The sequence below is a fragment of the Pleurodeles waltl genome, chromosome 8 (assembly GCF_031143425.1).
Source record: "Pleurodeles waltl isolate 20211129_DDA chromosome 8, aPleWal1.hap1.20221129, whole genome shotgun sequence".
In the NCBI taxonomy this organism is placed as follows: domain Eukaryota; kingdom Metazoa; phylum Chordata; class Amphibia; order Caudata; family Salamandridae; genus Pleurodeles; species Pleurodeles waltl.
Genome location: NC_090447.1, coordinates 1,202,178,229 through 1,202,197,229, shown reverse-complemented (window position 1 = coordinate 1,202,197,229; position 19,001 = coordinate 1,202,178,229). Strand labels below are relative to the sequence as shown.

General features: G+C 41.5%; 1 protein-coding gene across 1 annotated transcript in view; it reads left to right on the top strand.

Annotated features, from left to right (window-relative positions):
- FREM2 (FRAS1 related extracellular matrix 2) overlaps positions 1 to 19,001 on the top strand; it is a 489,280-nt gene that overhangs the window by 191,289 nt on the left and 278,990 nt on the right. The gene's annotated exons all lie outside the window — the stretch shown is intronic.

The following is a 19,001-nucleotide window of genomic DNA, read 5'->3' as shown; positions in this document are numbered from 1 at the left end:
ATGTCACCACAAAAGTGCAGTTTGTGTATACCAAAAATCAGTAAACGTACTCAAGAGTGTTTGTTACCTTTGTGAATCAGGCTCTGTAAATGTGCAGTTTTGCATATTTACATTCTGTAATGTAAGTTAAACAATGGTGGTATGGAAGTGAGAAAAAGTAAGTTTGGCTGAAAAGAAGCCTTGAAAGAAGTGCTTTTTTGAGGGCATCATCCTGCTAAGTGGAAACATTTAGACAGAAATTTGAAAAGATTCAGAAGTTCCAGCTTATGAAATTGCTAAATTATGAACTTTGGTCAATTGAGCCAGATAATTTATAATTTTACCCAGTCCTGATAATACATTACCAGAATTCACCATATTGCCACTCACCTTAGAAGTCTACTTGTGAACGCATGTCCTTTGATACATTCAGAAACCACTTGGTCTGTTTTCCCAAGTAAAGGCAGTTTTTGTGACAAGATATAGCTACCCATCAGTTGCCACTGGCCCACAGCTAGTTACCAACGTTCCTTCTAAAAGCCGGTGATCAGCTGAGTTGCATTTTTCTTGAAAGGGTTCTACATACTGCACTGGAGATCTTACCAAATACCTGTGACTCCAGGAGCCTTTGTCCTTCATCAAAGTCTGCTCTTTGCTGCTACAGTTAGATGACCTCAATTGAAGTATGAATTGATCTGGCACAACTATAAAGGAATACCAATCAGTCACAAAGGGCTTTGCCGGAATACAGAATATTAAAAGCTAAGCCCTAAAGTTTGTAAAGCACAATTAATCTGAAATAAATTAAAGTTGATGTATAAGAAACGTTCGGGACATTTTCTTTATTATGTACCGACTTACTATTTATGTGTTGTCCTGCCAGAACTGTGAGAAAAGCAAAATTAAGATCTAATAAAATGCCCATTTACTAGGTGCATTGTTTAGGTTCTGTCCGCGGAAGGGATTGCCCTTTCAGCAAGCGTTACCTGCCATGCTAACAGCAGAATGCCATGAGACTGCAAGAAAGGGTTTAACACCAACAGTTTGCAACCATCCACAGTCAATTTTTGATGCATGGTACTTGCAAATCGTAATGTTATATTGTCTGTGTTGACTGCTTTGTTGCAATCGGAATGTCATTAAATGGCCAAGGTGCTGTTGAGTCTAAGTGTCAAAGTAGCATATTCAATTCAGAAACAGCATCCCAAATATGGATGACAGATTTGTCCTGCTGAAAGTGTGGTTTGAGGCATTACACGATAGTGATCCGTCTCTCCATTTTGTAGTTTTAGTGGTATAATTTATGGCAATTTGATTTTATTCAGGTGCCAGTGTGGGTAGTGGATCTTGCATCACACCTGGCCCTTGCAGTTCTTCCTCTCGTATTTAGCTTTTCAAAAACAGGGGAGGAGTGGACACATGCATCCGACTCTCACATGCTGTTGGGAGGAAGGGCACATTGGTTTACTTAATAGGTCATGGTGAATAAGGGCCTAACAAAGCTATTTAAATGCAATTTGGGGGTGGAGACTGTGAGGATTCAGGTAGGGGCATTGTGGTAGTACAAGACTAAAGGTCAGGAACTTATCTACCACCCAAAATATGGGTAATAAATGTCAATTTCCCTTTCTCGCATTATGTCCCATCACACCAGGCTCATCAGAACGGGGTGGGGATGGCAGACTGTTCATTATTCCTCATGTCAGGCTATTGTTCAGGAGCTCTGCACCTGTGGTGCAACATTTACTTATATATGTCATAGTATGTCTGCTCTGTTTATTAATTACGAGGCATCCGCTATGGCTAGTACCAGTAGATGGCACCAGTTGATGTAAGCTTCTTGACTCTGGCTCTGCAAACACTTCTGACACGCCTGCTTCACACTTATGCTCCACCACGGCCAAAAGGTTTAAAATTGTGCATTGTTTGCTGATGGAAGCGGATGCCCAATTGGCATTAATTGAAACAAGCAACGAGGGCACTTTTTGCACACGTAGACCCCAGTTGAAGCAGGAGGTTAACCTGTTGCACTTTGGCGCAAGTGCCCTGACTCCAATGTAAATGAGGAGTAAGCCTTGTGGGGTATGCACTTTGTGCACCTTCCTAGGACAGCGCTGTTTCTGGGCAGCATTTTAACAAGATGTGATCTACTGCAAACACTAGCACGTTCCTGGCAGGTTCTAGGCGTGGGAGAGGGGCTCTATGGAGACCATGCTTCACATCATCTCTGCTGCCCAAAATTGGCAGTGTCCATCGCGCAATATCCCCGTTATCTAAGCTGCGTCTGAGCCATGGCCTAGTGTGGTCTAGAAACACTCTAAAGTAGCATGAAGGTTACTGTCTTGCTGAGTTTGGAAAGGTCCTCTTTAGGATTCTGTTATGCACGTTCCCCTTCCCATTGGCACAGAAGCAGGTCTACCAATGAGGTAAAGACAGTTGTGGTTAGACAGTTCCTCGATGAACTGATCTCTTTTTGATTCTGGGCCCTGTTGCATGAGAGTCTAAAATGTGCCTGGCATGTTAATTATTGCCTTTCAACGGCACTCCAAAAGTTTGTAAGGTTGTTTACTAAAGTTAAAATGTGACTTCGTCAGTATACGATAGCTATTGATAACAACCTCATTTCCTCTCTTCTCTGAACAAAACTGGTTCCTCCACAATTTTACAGAGGTAAATCTTTCTTTGACAGCACGAACTGCCTTTTTCAGGGAGTAGGTCCCCTGCACGCCAGGCGTGAGGCTCCAAGTACCTGGAGGCTGTGAGCTTTGTTTGAGGAATGCATTGTCGGAGTGCTAATAAATGTGCGACACGCTGAAGGTTGTGTACTCTGCCTAAGCCACGTACTATTCATCCGGAGACAGTAAGGATGTGGATCTCGCAGGAAGTTCGTGCAAGAAGCATTTTCTTAAGACACGGGAGTAAAAAATGAGCCCGCACAGCGGCCATAGAATTTAATAGAAACCACCTTAAGTCCCACAGGTATTATAAGCTCGAGAGCCGAGATGCAGGAATGGCAAGTGCCTGTCATCATAAAAACCCACATAGTTTTTAATTCACTCTTCCAGTCAATCGAATCAACTTGTGGAGAATTGAAGTGTTAAATGTTATGATCCGGGTGTGTTGTGCTTGATTTATATTATAAGCGCCCATGCATTCCCAGAACTTGCATAAATAGGTTAAAGATCACAGCCTTTTAGGTTTGGCATTAGGCAAGGCCATTTGATTTGATTTTAATAAAATTGTATCTATATAATATACTTACTTGTAGGGAATTGTGACCACCTCTTTTCTTTCATTGGTCTGTCAATATGTCATTCACTTTTTTATTCCACCAACCAACACATACAGCTTGGTGCACAGGTTTGGGCCACTTCATTTATTGGCTAACCTCTCTGTGAGTGGCAGCATTCAGCTCTTTCACGATGTCCACTTACTCATAAAAAGTAGTCCACTTTTACAAAACCTATGTACAAGCATTGGCTAGGCAAAATACTTGCGTGCTTTAAAGGTTTCTGTGTAATTTGTGAGCACATAACAGGACAATATGGTTGGATACAGAAGGACCATGTTGCCTTTAGTAAGATGTAGTATTTTCTATCTGTGGCTACATTTGATTACAAGTGCTGACGATCTGTAGTGGCATTAAATGGATAAGTTCTCCTTTTTATGGCCAAGGACACTAACAGATTTAATTTGTATTTTTGAAATCTTTTCTTGTGCCCAAAACACAAGCCTATGCCTGTTCCACTTCACTGATAAAATTATGTCTATGCATGTTGCTCGCTCTCTATTGCTCACTGATAGAATGTACTTGAGATATTCGCCTAGGAGTAATGTAGGCACAGCCACCACAAATATGTGAATCTGCCTAATTTTCTATATAATTATTGATTTGTCACACTTGTCATGTAGTACGTCATTTACTGCATACTTTCAATAAGTAAATGTTTCTTACTGAAAAGGACTACAATGCTTTTCACAATACAAGCTGAACAAGGAGCTGTGCAGTGCTGTATAATTTCCAATAATTGCCCTATGCAGCCACTAATGAGGTGAGAATGTGTCCAGATGTTAATAACATCCCAATTGATGGCATTGGCAAAAGGCATTTGATTGCAGTAGGACTCAGGCTTTCCTTTGCATTAGGAAACAATCATCCTGTGGATGTAAATGTAGTTGGGTCTTGGTGGAAATATTTTTTTGTCGTTGCTATAAAAATATTTTATTTTATTGGTCAGTCGAATTCATGTATACATTAGTCTTGATAAAGCAGCAGTTATTTTATTAGGTACAGTGCTGCCCGCTATCGTGGCCTGCTTCTTGTTGAACACCGATGCCACGGCAGACCCTGTAGTGTGTGTGCGGTCTGAAACAAAACAAAATATGTTTTAGATGTTTTTAAACACAGCTGAGAAGTACGGTCTGAAAGAAGAACACCTCTATACAAAGTGCATCCAGGTAGACTCCCTTTCTCTTCATTGCAGCACTGAATATTTTGCAGAGCTAAATAGGACTCTGAGAGGCAGAAAGGATACTGTTAATGCTGTGGCATTGTGATTCTTTCCTGCTAGACAAAATCATTAATTATTGGTGAAACATATTGGGCAGAGTCTTCCGAAGGAGTATAGGTGTCTTTTATGAGAAAATGTCAATTTTCTACAGTTTTGGGATCCCTTTGTATCAATGTGGGTTCAGATGCCGCAAACGCCTCTTTATGCCACTAACTTTACCATGTAATTTTAATTCAATTGGAAATTGTGCTCTATGAGTTCATTTCCTTGGAATGGAATTTACTATTACATTTTGCATACTTTAACTTATCTTTCTGCATAGTTCAGTCAGCTCTGCCACACAATTTGGCCCATTGTTGCCATCTAATTAGAACAGCCCTTATTTAGAGTTGCAGCACCACCTTGGTTGATGGTGGCACAAGTCAGCTATTCCCAAAATGAGGGCGGTTTTGCCTAGGATGACCGCAGCGTGGGGCATGTTTTGGTGCTTTTTACTTATGCTCCATTAATTGTGATACATTTTTTAGACCAAATAGCAGTTATCTCCGTTGTATCTATCAGTAGTCAACAAAGAATGGCTATACTTTGAGCAAGCATTTGCCCGGTATAGGAATCAAGAGGGGCTGCTCTAATGATCTTACCATCAGTAATTGCACTGAATTAACTGCAGATACTTCATTTGGGCAATCATACTTGCTGCAAGTGTTCTTGGGTCACGTGTAGAAGACCATTTCTTAGCTTTCCCATCTGAAACTGCAGTGCTTTGTGACATGAGGCATACTACATATTTGTTGCAATCACAAGTGGCCATGTGGTACAAACTTGGACGTGTTGGTTTCTTTATTTTTCACCGTTGGCCTCCTTTGCAGCTAAAAGATGTTGCAATAAGCCCTTGATTCAGCATGACTTCATCTCACAGTGTTGAAGGAGTGGAACCATTTTGACAGTTACTGATGCAACCAACACTCTGGCAGACTTGCTGGATCTTCTGGAAGGAATATGCACTTTTCCTTCCAGTACCTCATGATTCATGTTATTTATGGCATCTGCCGAAGCTTCCTTGATTTGTATCTCTTGTAAACATTACTTTCACAACTTCCCTACAAGTTTATGACACTGGTAGCTCATCGATGAATTAAAGTAAATACAGATGGTCCTTTTAACTCAGCCTATGAGACAAAGTATCTGAGCAGAGCCTGGGGGTGTTTGGCATTCCTGCCATCATTCCAACACTTTGTTTTCTTTTAATTACATCGCATTTTGAAATGCCTCCCACCAAGCAGCACTTTTGTAACACTTCATAGGAGAACACATGCAGCACCGAAATGAAGTAAAGTTATTGTGTAAACGTGTCTGTCTTACACAGCTTCAACACAGGCTATGCAAATGTGCAAATATAAAGGCATTGTCCTAAACCATGACAAGGGTGCCCTGCAATTGAATTCGTCTTTGTGAGGAACACAAACGGAATTCTTTGGTCAACCAAAACTGGCTAACCTAAATTGGTTGGAATAGAATCTTCTGTTCTCCTATTCAGGGGCATAACTTTGTCAGTGAGATTTGGGGTGGAGGTGGGGGTGGTGTTGAGGTTGTGAGTTTCAGATTTCCCAACAATCACGGTGCACTGTGGCATATAACGATAAAATACATTATACTACAAGCAGGGCACATCAAAGGGGGCTAGAGCGTAATAGAAAGGGAGAGGAACGCGGTTTGGTACTAAGGGAGAGAAGCACAATATTTTGTAGAACAACCAACATTTTTCATGACTTTTGAAACAGAGATGAGAGAGAGTGTATGTGTTTTGTCAGTGTGTGCGTGCAAAAATCCCAGGTGAAATCTGGCAGACAACTCACCATACCCGACTGAAAGCACTTGTATCCAACCATTAATCAGAAAATACATTCATTAGGGGGGTGTAACACCCCAAATACCCCTCTGATGCTACACCCCTGCTCCTATTGCACTTACAGAAGCAGAAATCATACATATCTGGTATTGGAAGCAACTCCCGGGGAAGGGAGGAGTGGTATTTCAAAGAAGTATGATGATTGCAAATGTAAACACCCAGAAAGGCATACCCTTATTGGTATTTTCAAATATCGGCAATTCATTTGCTACTCTAACAACCCTGTTAGAACATTCTCAATAGATTTGGGTATGTATGAGCACTGAATACAGGGGTCGATTTACAGCATCATTTAGGCATGTGGGCATTAGTACTACAGAAGTACGTACTCTTATATGCCTTTGTGAGTTGGCTCTGAAATGTACAGCTCCCTAGTAGTCAAAGTGCAAAGAGGGCACAGTCCTTTCAGTTGTGCTGCTATATATACATTTTCCATAAACATTCACATTGTGTTCACATTTCAGATATTTTGGGGGCAATTCTCCAAGGCGATAAAGAGTATGTTAAATAATACTATATGAGTACTACATACATACTCCAAAATGTCTCTGTGAATATGCGTCTTATTCTGGTAATGTGCCCCAACACCCACATACTTTTAGGGGGCTTAGCTAAAGGGATTTTTTTGACATGGAAAAAAAGAGATGATGAAATGTGCTAATAAACATTGCACACTTCCCATACTACCGCAGTTTTTTTCCTGCTTGCACGTAGGTCTGGAGAAACAGGTGTGGAGTATAATTGTGTGAAAGTTGCAAACTTCAATGAGTAACTAGAGGTGCTTTGATAATTCCAAAAGTAAAGGCATCTGCTCATTTCGCAAGTTTAAGTCTACAACTCTGTGCCTTTTCATAGTTTTTTAAATCTGGCCCGTTATGGTTTTCTCTTTGCAAAACTCCAGCAGAATTTCACTGTTCTTAAAGCAGGTAGAAATGAAACCAAATATACCACAAGTCCATGGTATAGCTAGTGGTCAAGTAGGCTTTCCCTTCGTGGAAGCATGTTATGAGGTTGCTGGTAGTGGTTCTGTGCAGCTCACCTGACCTAGGCAGCTGTGAAAGATCAAAGTAACAGCAATACTTGGTTCTGCGGAGGCAATAATCTGCTAATCGGCCTCCCTCAGTTACACGCTACACTGGTTTCCACCTTTGAGAGATCACACGCAATATCTTGGGGCCTGATAAGCACCCAGCCAGATCCAGCCAAAACAGACACGCTTGCCTAGCATTATCTTGTAAGCAGAAGGGAAGCAATTAAAATTTGATTTGCTCCGAGAAAACCAGTGGAAACATATTTTCAAGCCTGCCCTTTAATACAGGGTGTTCTTTAAATAGGTGTAGAGACAAAATGGTGTTAAGCACTTTGAATGTAGAAATGTTCAGAGCAGAACGGATTTCTTTTTTGTGTGTGTAACTTACTGTTGAATATATATATGTAACACATTTACAGTTGGAAAGATGACCATTGTTACATTGAATAGTATTTGTTCTGGAATTTTGGTATTATTTTCTTACACGGAAATCATTATATAAACCGTAATAAAATGTATGTGGCAAAAACAGCATGTGTGGTGGGATGAAATTTAGTAGGTAGTAGGCGTGGGAAATTAAAGAAATGGGTATGTTGTCGGACAGATTATGCACTATTCAAGTTTTTGTTTTTCTATATTTCCACAAATCTGTATCTCTAGTGGAGTAGGGCGGGAGAAGTCTAACGGCCTCATTTTGAGCAAGCTGTGATTTCAAGTTAGGCTGAAAGGTATCTTCCCCATTAGGGGAGGAGGCCTAATGGTCAGAGGTGCAAACCTTGAACCAGGTCCCAGTATCACCGTTAACTCAGTATCCTCTGATTCTGGGTAAAACCCTTAATGGCCTGTGTCTTTAAAAACGATAATTAACAAATGACCTTGACCTTGTGTCATGTAATCTGGTGTTCATGTAAATTTCTCCAATGCCTGTGGACCGAGATCACACTCTATAAAACTGCAAAAATAATTTTTTTGTTTGAAATGTTTTTTTCCTCTCAGATTTCTCCAAACAATGCCAGTAGGAATTTGCATGGGCAAAATTCAGTTGCATAACAGAACATGAGCCCCCCCTCTGCAAAGTACATGAGGGTCCCCCCTCTGGACTCACTCCAGAACTCCCAGACCAGGGTAATGTACTGAGAGGCCCCCTGCAGCTAGGGGACTTCACCTCCTGCGCCGCAGGGCCTTTGTTATGCCACTGGCAAAATTGTGCGAGACATTATGTGGTAAAACTAGTTGTAAAGATGATCATGCACGGTACCAGAAGACGGATGCAGAATTGGGTATGAAAAAGCACCTTCCTTTACCTCTCCACTTGAAATGAGACTATCCGTAACTGCCCATACATGCAATTCTCAGAAGCTGAGTTTGAAGGTGCTAATAAATATAATCTGTAAAATCTGGAAGAATGGTGCCATGTCTATATGGAGTACATTTTGGTTTAAGATAATATCTTACAGCAACCAAAGGGTCTACCATTACTGAAACCAGTGGTGCTATCAATACATTTTCCCCAAGGAGGTAGAGAGACGGTCTGATCACAAGGAGCATATAGCGGTTACTTGGAGATCCATCTCTATCTTCTAGGTCTATGTTCTTTTTTTCGGACACCTGAGCAAAAAGGTAGCATTTGTTAATCTTTTGAAAATACACAGTATGAGGCTTGAAGCACATATCTCTAAACAGAATGTGTATTAACTCAACAAGTGGGGGGACCAAGCAGCTCTGCATTTGTGTGACCAATGCAAAAGTTGTTTTTCCTACCATTAGTTACTCAGGTGATTATGGTTTTTCATATGTAAGGAACACATTTGTAGTACTTAAATGGTTGTATTAGTTTTCTTATGTGTAAAAAAAATTATAGCAATCAAGCTCTGTTATCTTATTAGTCATTTTCATTGCACCGATTTGAATAAGATGCTGATATGACCATAGCCCCTGCTATCTCACTATAACTTTAGAGAAAAAGATTCACAACTAACAGTGGTATCATATTTTCTAGATAAAAAGCTTCTTTAAACAAATGCTTAACTGAGCAAGAGTATAAAAGATAACAGAAGTAAATCCAACACCAGGCAGAATTTGCAGTACCTGTGAGATTCTCCGACAATGGGCTGAGACACAATAAGAAAGACACACATAGCTGAGGAAATCATTTGGCATTAACTACTTCCTTCTTTTTGCCTTCATTGATAGGCTTGTCATGCCACATAGAGTTGTTATTTATGAGAGCAGTTGTACTATAACGTTAAGGAAAAATCAGACTGTAGTGCATGTGGTATGTTACCACCAACTACAGCCACACTCCATTCAAACCAAAGCCTCCATCGCTACATAAGATTTGACCAAATCTGTAATAAGCTTGCCAACGTTCTGATATACCCACAAAGAGTAAATTTGATCGGCAAACTCAGTGTTTAATTTCTTCCAGTTTGGTCTTCAGGCCGTTGATATCTTCTCTGGACTGAGTAGTCGCACTGCCAAGCTGATTGAAGTTATCACCCAAATCAGAAACCCTCTGCGTTACTTGCTTCAGACGAGCATTGCACTGAGTCAAATTCTCTTTTATGGCACGCAGCTGCACACTAACTTCTTCATGTGCTTGAATTTGGGGTGCTCGCATCTCACAAATTTCAACAAGAACGTGCTGGAGAAGTGAAGTGAGCAAGGAGGTAGGCAAGGGGCCTCAAAATGCCAGATTTGGGGCTTCCTGTTGATCCTGCTGCATCACCCCCTGAGGCATTAGTTGGCCAGACCTTGCCCATGAATTGACAAGCTGCTGGAGGCAGGATGCCTTGCTAGAGGACTCATTATTCTTCAGAGTGCCTAAGTCATGGCTGGATGATCAGTGCCTGTAAATGGCAGAACCTGATTGTGAGATGAAGTGTCAGAAAGTGAGACATCATTAGCTGAGGCAGTAAAAAGTGTGACCTGTGATGTCCTAGAAGGATGCAAGGGGTGACCAAAGAGTGTGTAGCTACAGGAGACTGTATATTACATACTGAATCATACCCTTACCTTTTTTGTGTGACCAATGCGCCTGCTGTGCTGATGTTGTTACGCTGTGGCTTGTGGACTAAGGGCCTGATTACAACTTTGGTGGAGGGGGTTAATCCATCCCAAATGTGACGGATATCCTGCCCGCCGTATTACGAGTTCCATAGGATATAAAGGACTCGTAATACGGTGGGCGGGATATCCGTCCCATTTGAGACGGATTAACCCCCTCCACCAAAGTTCTAATCAGGCCCTAAGTGCTGTCATCACACTAATGGTTGATTCCGCACACCACTAGTATCTTTCCCGCTGCGCAACTAGGATTACATTCTGTGAATGTCTTGTCGCACACAAGGACTCTGCAATGAATGCATTAGCCAAATGAGATTTGACAACCTAAAATCGTAAATTTTCTACCCACTAGTTTAACTTGCATTTATTTTTCGTTTAACATGCCATTGGAATTTCAGATGTGCTACACAGTTTGAAGATCACTGAATAAGAAGCTGAGATGATCCAGCAAACTACGTTGTTGACTCTGATTCGAGTACACTTCTTCATGCTCTTCCATTTGCGAGCAGATGCTTCAAACCTTTGTTGGCTTTTGCAGGAGCACAGTTGGTGGCAGGTGAATCTCGAAGAGAGTAGCTCTTTATTGGGGCGAGGTGTGCCTTCTAGTGCCACTGCTTGTTGCTCCTCAATCTCCTATCAGCCACTGCATGAGGCACTGCTTCTGCTGGGTATTGGTACTGTACAACAGGTCCCGAGGAGTACAAGATAGCACACAGATTCCTCAAGATACACAAGCAGCATCATCCACTTAATGGGTCTATTCTGCAACCCCCAAGGGGCCACTGCTGTAAGTAGAGGTGCCATGAACCCTTCCTAGGAGCTCAGCCTTTGTTTACCGCCGCACTGACAGGGCTGCCAGAGCAAAATCCTCGATTACAGGTGAGTACCAGAAATCTAGCATTCTGGCAATCCCTGGTAGCTCCTACACTTATAGAGATATGCCTCCCATGGGCAACACAAAGCTCAATGGACTAAAAAACTGAACAAGTCAATAAAATACAAATATCAGTGCAGGACTGTAAACAGCTTACCTAGTTCTTGTTGCCACCCCATGCCAGCCAGGGAGAAAAAGAATAATGCTGCACAGACAGCAACACCTCTGACTTTGCCTCCTGGCGGGAGATCACAGGGGACCGCTCACCTCTCTGGTTGGGCTTCAAAAGCTTTGGGTACTGCCACCCCCACTGGTTTCAGCTGGCACTGGTTGTAAGCTGATCGCTTGCACACTCCTCTCATTGACCTGGATGCTGCTGCTTTGCTTCTCTCCACTGGTCGCACAAACCTCTCTTCTCAACACCTCCGATCAGAGCCACTGGTCAAAACAGGACGACTACCACAAAGTAATTCTAGAGAGTGAGTGGAGTTGCCCAGGCATTCCTTATACTCACTTAATTTGAGGCTTGTGTCTTTGATAGGGCACAGGTGTTGCTTTGACCTCAACCTCATCTGTATAGATTCCAAAGTGAGAACTGAGCTCTGAACCTTACAGACCTCCCATACCAGCGTATGAATAGTGTATCATGCAGACATTTGACTGCCATTTTGCTGAGGTTGAATACATCATAGGTTGGAGCTTCTCAGGAGTGAGAGCCACTATAGTGCTCAGCTAAAATAAAAGGGTCCTCCTAACATCCAGATTGTTGAGGAACTTTTTAGGTCTTGCTTGTCTGCATGCAGCCTTGTTGCATTGTACATAGAGTATGTTTTGGGTCAGCTCCTTTTAGCCATTTCTTGGTCTGGGTCAGCCACTCAGCATATTAAAGTTTCTCAAAAGGTTATACAGTGGCAATACATAACAGTTTGAGACCTTGACAAATGTAATGCCTAATTTCTACTGCCATTATTGCCACCAACCACCACTACCATTACCAACACTGCTATAATTACCGCCACCACTGTACCATTATCATTGCCACCATTAAGACCACACTCATCATCGTCATCACTACTGCCACCACTACCATCAGCAAAAACGTTCATGTCAGTTTACATGTGTAACTACATTGCATGTTTCACCATGTTGTGCTTGTGTGTAAGAAAAAGTGATGTGTGTGAGAGACTGTGTGTGTCTTTGTACGTGGGCGCGAGCAGTAAGAAACAATCATTGGCAAAGCCAATAGGTCTCACCTGCGCAAGAGCTACATGCTTTTCCAATGTGTTTTAGTCATGTTGTACACTTGCGTGGCTGCAGTTCACCATGGCTCAAAGTTAGTGGCATAGAGGAGAGTGATGTTGAGTGTTGTAGAGTGGAATGCCGAAGAGTGGAGCAGTGTGGTAGAGCGTAGTGGCAGAGAGTGTTGTGTATCTGAGTGGCACAGTGTTGAGTTGCACAGAGTGGCATACATTGGAGTGGTATAGAGTAGAGTGGACTGGTGTAGAGTGCATTGGCGTATAGAATTGCAGAATACAGTGGGGTAGAGTGCAGTGGCATTGAATTCAGCAGTGTACAATGCAGCACTGTAGAATGCAGTGGCGTAGATTAGAGTGGCGCATAGTAAAGTGCAGTGATGCACAGGGAGTGGCGCAGATGGCAGTGGCATAGCGTAGACTGGCACAGAGTAGAGTGGCATAGAGTGCAGTGGCATAGAGTTAAGTGGTGTGGAGTGGTGCAGATTGGAGTGTCGTAGAATTGAGTGATGCAGAGGACAGTCGAGTGGCATAGAGTGTGGTGGTGTAGAGTGCAGAGTAGAGTTAAATGGCATAGAGTGCAGTGGCATAGAGTGGTGCAGAGTAGAGTACAGTGCTGTAGCGTGCAGAGGTGTAGAGTGGAGTAGTGTAGAGTAGAGTGGTGTAGAGTTCAGTAGCATATAATGCAGTGTTGCAGAGTAGAGTGTCAGAGGGCAGCGATGTGGAGTGGAGTAAAGTGGCATAGAGAGCAGTGGTATAGAGTACAGTGATGCAGAGTAGAATGCAGTGGCGTGGAGTGAGTGCAGTTGTCTAGAGTACATTGGCATAGAGTTAAGTGGTGTAGAGTGGTGCAGAGTGGAGTGGCATAGAGTTGAGTGATGCAGAGGGCAGTGGCATAGAGTTGAGTGGCATAGAGTGCAGAGGTGTAGAGTGCAGAGTAGAGGAGTGGCATAGAGTGCAGTGGTGTAGAGTGGTGCAGAGTAGTGTATAGTGCGGAGGTGTAGAGTGGAGTAGCATAGAGTTGAGTAGTGCACATTAGAGTGGCGTAGAGTTCAGTGGCATACAGTGCATAGTTGCAGAGTAGAGTGTCAGAGGGCAGTGATGCAGAGTGGAGTAGACTGGCATAGAGAGCAGTGGCATAGAGTGCAGTGATGCAGAGTAGACTTCAGTGGCATATAGTGCAGTGACAGAGTGCAGTTGTCTAGAGTGTGTTGACATAGAGTGCAGTGCTTAAGAATAGGGTGGCGTAGAGTGCAGTGGCTTAGAGTGGACTGGCACAGAGTGGAGTAGAGTGGCATAGAGTAGAATATTTCAGAGTACAGTGAAGTGGCTTACAGTACAGTGGTGCAGGAGAGTACAGTTGTGCAGGATGGCATAGAGTGTAATACCATAGACTAAAGTGGTGTACAGTGCAGTGGCTTAGAGTGCAGCGGTGCAGAGTAGATTAGTGTGGCATACAGTGGATTTGCGTAGAGTGCAGGGCCATAGGGTTGAGTGGTACAGAGTAAAGTGAATTGGCATAGAGTGCAGTGTTGCAGAGTGGCATAGGGTATACTGGCATAGAGTGTAGGTTTGCAGAGTAGATTGGTGTGACCTAGACTGCAGTGGTGTAGAGTAGTGAAGAGTGCACTGGCATAGAGTATAGTGGTACAATGTAGAGTAGAGAGGCATAGCATGAAGCGGCATAGAGTGGTGTAGTGCAGAATGGTGCAGTCGTGTGGAGAGGTGTGAAGTGAAGTTGTGCAGAGTAGAGTGCAGTGTTGTGGAGTGGTGCAGAGTGAAGAGGAGTGGTGTAGAATGGAGTATTCATGGTGTGGTAGCAAACTGCCATTACAGCCAACACATTTTCAATTGAAATGACCATTACATTTGCACAGACATACAGTTCTACTAATAAAACTATAATTGCACAGAGGAAAATGTGTGGAAATTGCATCATCTAGTGTAATGATGTGTTTGATCATATTAAAAGTATTTGTTTCCAACACACTTCAGAAACAAAATGCGCTGCATTTGTGTTCCTAGTTCTGATATATTCTGAAGTACATGCAAAGTTAATTTAAATGTTGTTGTGTACTAGAAAAAAACTTTCCTACCACCTTCCAGCAACATTGTCAAATAAATCCTCTCACTTTGAAGTCAGAGAAAGAAAAGTAAACAGACGCCCTCGGAAAACAGTGTCTGACATTTGACCTTGGCCTTTGAATGCACAGCAAATGTGACGAGATAAGAACAACATTTAAGGCCTATTTCCAGAAAGGGTGTTGTGGCTTCATTTTGCACCTTGCTTGAGCACACATATTTCAGCTTAGCTTAGGCATGTGGCCTGTGCCCTTTTACCTTTTATGTGCTCTAATTTCATTTTTTCATTTTATTCAGCCTGCTTTTCGGCTGGATGTTTTATTTTTCCTAATCAGCTGTGATTCTGCAAAAGTGTTGTTATTATTTCTGTGCAGTACATTTCCCCATTAACCACTGCCCAAGGCTGACAAGAACAGTACATGATAATCCATCTAGTATTGTCGCCACAAGAGTATGTAAACAGTCCGACACTTAGGCACATGCCCACGTCTGGCCTATTTCACAGAACAGAAACATGTTTCTTATAAAAATATCATACAGGCCAGGGAAAGGGAGGGAGGTCGTTCCGGCCAGGATACCCATCAACGCTGTATGCCATTTCACTGCTGACCTCAGCCCTGTCTCTACAATCAGCCAAGGAGACAGCAGGCAGACTCCTCCTTTTCAGGTAAAGGGTGTGGGTGCTCTCCTAATGGACTAAGTAAAGAAAGGGTGGGCTATCATTGCTATTCTCTCACTAGGAGTTAGGGGTTAGGTAGAATTCTTAATTATATGATATCCTAATATGCATGGGCTGTTTATTTTCTTCTTACTGGTTGTAACAATCCTAATCTTATAATGTCTCATTGCCCTAATGATTGCAGCTCATATATTTTATCACATTTTGCAGTCTTTTCAATAAATGTATTGAAAACCATCCTGTATTCTTCCTTGCCTACGTGTGTGTATGAGACCTTTGCTAATCAGAAATGGGTGAGATTTGTTGACCACAAGTTTTCCTTAGATGTCAGTGAGTGTCATACATCAGGCTGCCACAAATCACTTTTGCTTCCTCTATATGGATGAGGTGCTGCTAGCTAGCTGAAAGGGTTGGGCTGACAGCTGCAAGATGGTGTGGGATGGACTCAGTCACCCACAAGCAGTGGTGCGGCTGCCCCAAATCCAGCAGTCTTGTCCCAACAATGAGAGTCCTATGACAAGGGAAAACTCAGAAGGATATTGTAATGAATGTTTTGGCTGGGGAAGGTAGAAACACAAGCTGGACTTCCTAAAACAAATACAACCAGCAAATGGAAAACAAGAAAATGTTGGAAACCACAAAGCCCATGGCAAGCAACAAGCAAAATGCATCCCTAGGTTAACTTTCTGAATGTCCCTAAGATGTCTTTAGCAAATGAGACAACTACCTGTCTGGTATGCTGTGACAGAGAAAGCACTGAAAAAGCCAACAGACTTTAATATGATAAACAGTATTTCTGCATGTCTTCATTTACATGTGTTACACACATTAAAGTCGACTTAGGGAGTGGTTGTTTATTCTGAAAGGCAGCTGAAGAATAATGTTATGACAAAGATTTCTAAACTTAGGTTAATGGCTGAAACCACCTTCAGCAAGACTATGCACTTCTTGAATATCACCATGCCCTTGAAAATATGCACAACGGTTGAGTTGCCAGTTCCTTGAGCTTGTTTAATCTAGGGGCAAATGCAATAGCCACTAAAACATGTGTTCCATGTCACCAGTTGAAAGTTACTGGATGCACATGTCAACCAAGTGATAGTACGGGAATATGACAGATGAAATACTGTTCAAAAAATATAATTACCTAAATATTGATTAACAAATAGTGTGACTGTAAGTATTTATATGTGCGCGTTCGTTTACTTCATTCCACATCTATGTACCTAAAGCTGTTTAAATTAAAGTTGCATGGGTGTGGAGTTAAGACTAGTACATCTATATTTGCATTAACATCACCTGACAATGGTCTTTTAAGTCAAATACCAAGCAAAGCAGATGAAAAAAACTAATTCTGCAACAATTATTTTGTGACACTCGTTCACATGAACAATTTGCTTATTTGCAAACTTGATGGCTGTTAGGAAATCTCTTTTTTCCTCTGCTTCTTTTTAGCTGTTTAAGGAAAAAATGCCCTTGTTTCTTGTCATTTTGCATTTTTAACCTTCACTCCTTGCACTCTTAGTGTTTCTGAGTTATTATAGCGAGGATAGCATTGTGCTGATCCTATGCTTAAAAACGTTGCTAGATAAGCAGACATTTGAGGTGAGCAAATCTAGAGTGTCGCTGGTGTTGCAGGGTGCTCCTTACTAGAGCGGCTCTCCATCTAAAATTGGGAACTTCCCAGAGTTCTCCTTTGTTTTTTGTATATATATATATATATATATATATATATATATATATATATATATATATATTATTTTTTTTATATGTCTATTTTGCAATCATTGGAAATAGTGATTTTAAAACCGGCTACTCTTGAAGACATCCTTCATTCTCCAGATAACTTCTGACATATCGTTTCATGAAGCTGTGATGGAACATGGTTTGATGACAGTCGAAGACCCTTTTCCAGATAATACACTTACCACATTAGTTGTTTATAAAACGAAAGAACCATTTAATGCTGGACATTTTGTCATATTTTGATTAAAAGCACACCTCCTAAGACTGCTTTCCGAAGCAATCAATGGCATTCACATCACTAGAGTAGACCATTTCCTCTCATGGTTTTATATACTTAAAGACAGGAATATACACAGCATCGGTGGAATATACTAAAGGAATGAATGAATGAGTTGAATGGAGATGGGAAAATGATTTAGATGTACACCTGTACTCGGATTGGAAAGTCCCTGAATTACAGACATGAAGGCATGCATTTTAAATATATTCATCAGTATCGGTATGGGCTTCGACAAACTAGGAGATTTTACCCACAAGTACCCAGGTCCTGTTAATAAATTTCATAATCAGGCTACTGATTTCCGACAGGAAGTTTGGACGTCTCTGGTTGGTTCAATATTCTGGGCAAAGTCATGAAGCACTATGTGAGTGGTAGGAGGCGGGTATGATCCTGCACATATGTAACATAACTCTCTCCACCTATGGTGCTATTTGAGTGCACTGAGTCACTAGACAACAAAATAAAGAATGCTTCTCAGGTTTGCAGTGTACGCCACACAGTAATGGTTTGCAACTTGTGAGTAATTGGGTCATCTGTTCCCTCCCATTTTGAAGTGTTTGCATCAGATATGGCCGATTGTGATACCATGGAGGACGTATTTCTGTGAACTGATCCCAACGTTTTGACTTGATGCTCAAAGCTTTTGCCAAGGAGAAAGTACAATCTTCTGATGTTTGCTATAGGGTAGAGAAATTAGATGGGAGGTTTATGTTGAAATCTGAAGCATACATTTTATATTACGGGAAACTAGTGATCTATCTAATTTGGAATTCTGCAGGGTATTGCAAACCTGTGTTTTGTTGTTAAATTCAGACATTAAAGTTTGATAATGTGCAGTTGAACCCCCAAATCAATTTGATCCCTTAATGTTCATGAGATAAGAATTTTGAAAGGTGTTTGAGTGTAAGAATTGCTGAAAGCATTTAAACTCCAAACTTGCACATAGAGTAAGGCTCTTCAGATTGATACTGAACGACGATATGCCGATAGGTATGTGTCTAATGATATTACGTGGTATTTCTTGGAACAAGAAAGCAGAAATGGGTGAGCCTTTGGAGTATGTTATTTTTCTGTGCCAAAGGCATGAATGTGAAATCATCTACCTGGGAATTTTGGCACCTTTAATTTCTAGAGCCGTCTAGGTGCACACCTGTGCCTTCAGCCTCCTTAGTTACATTCACATATTAGTGTGCAGTTAGTGTCATTTGGAAACAGCTTCATGTTTCCACATCTTTGAAGTTTTAATGGGCAACAGTTAATGCAGGCTTCAGCTTATGATTTTTTGCGAGGGAAGGTCATCTCATTGGTAGAAAATACTTTTTCTAATTTACTTTTTGGGAATTTATGAAGTTTTACATTACAAAGGGAACAAGTTATTAGCTCCAGTAACTGCACTGTGTATTTTAGAAACACACATTTCTCTCCAAATTACTTTTTTTGTTTTTTTGACAGAGTGTTCCTCTGTATCATTTGATTCTATGTATTTACAACAAAATGTTCTGGTGTAAATTTTTCAGATGAATTTATTCTGTAAAGACCATGTCCTCTCGTTGTAATTAAAAATGTAACTTCGCAGCAAACTTATAATTACT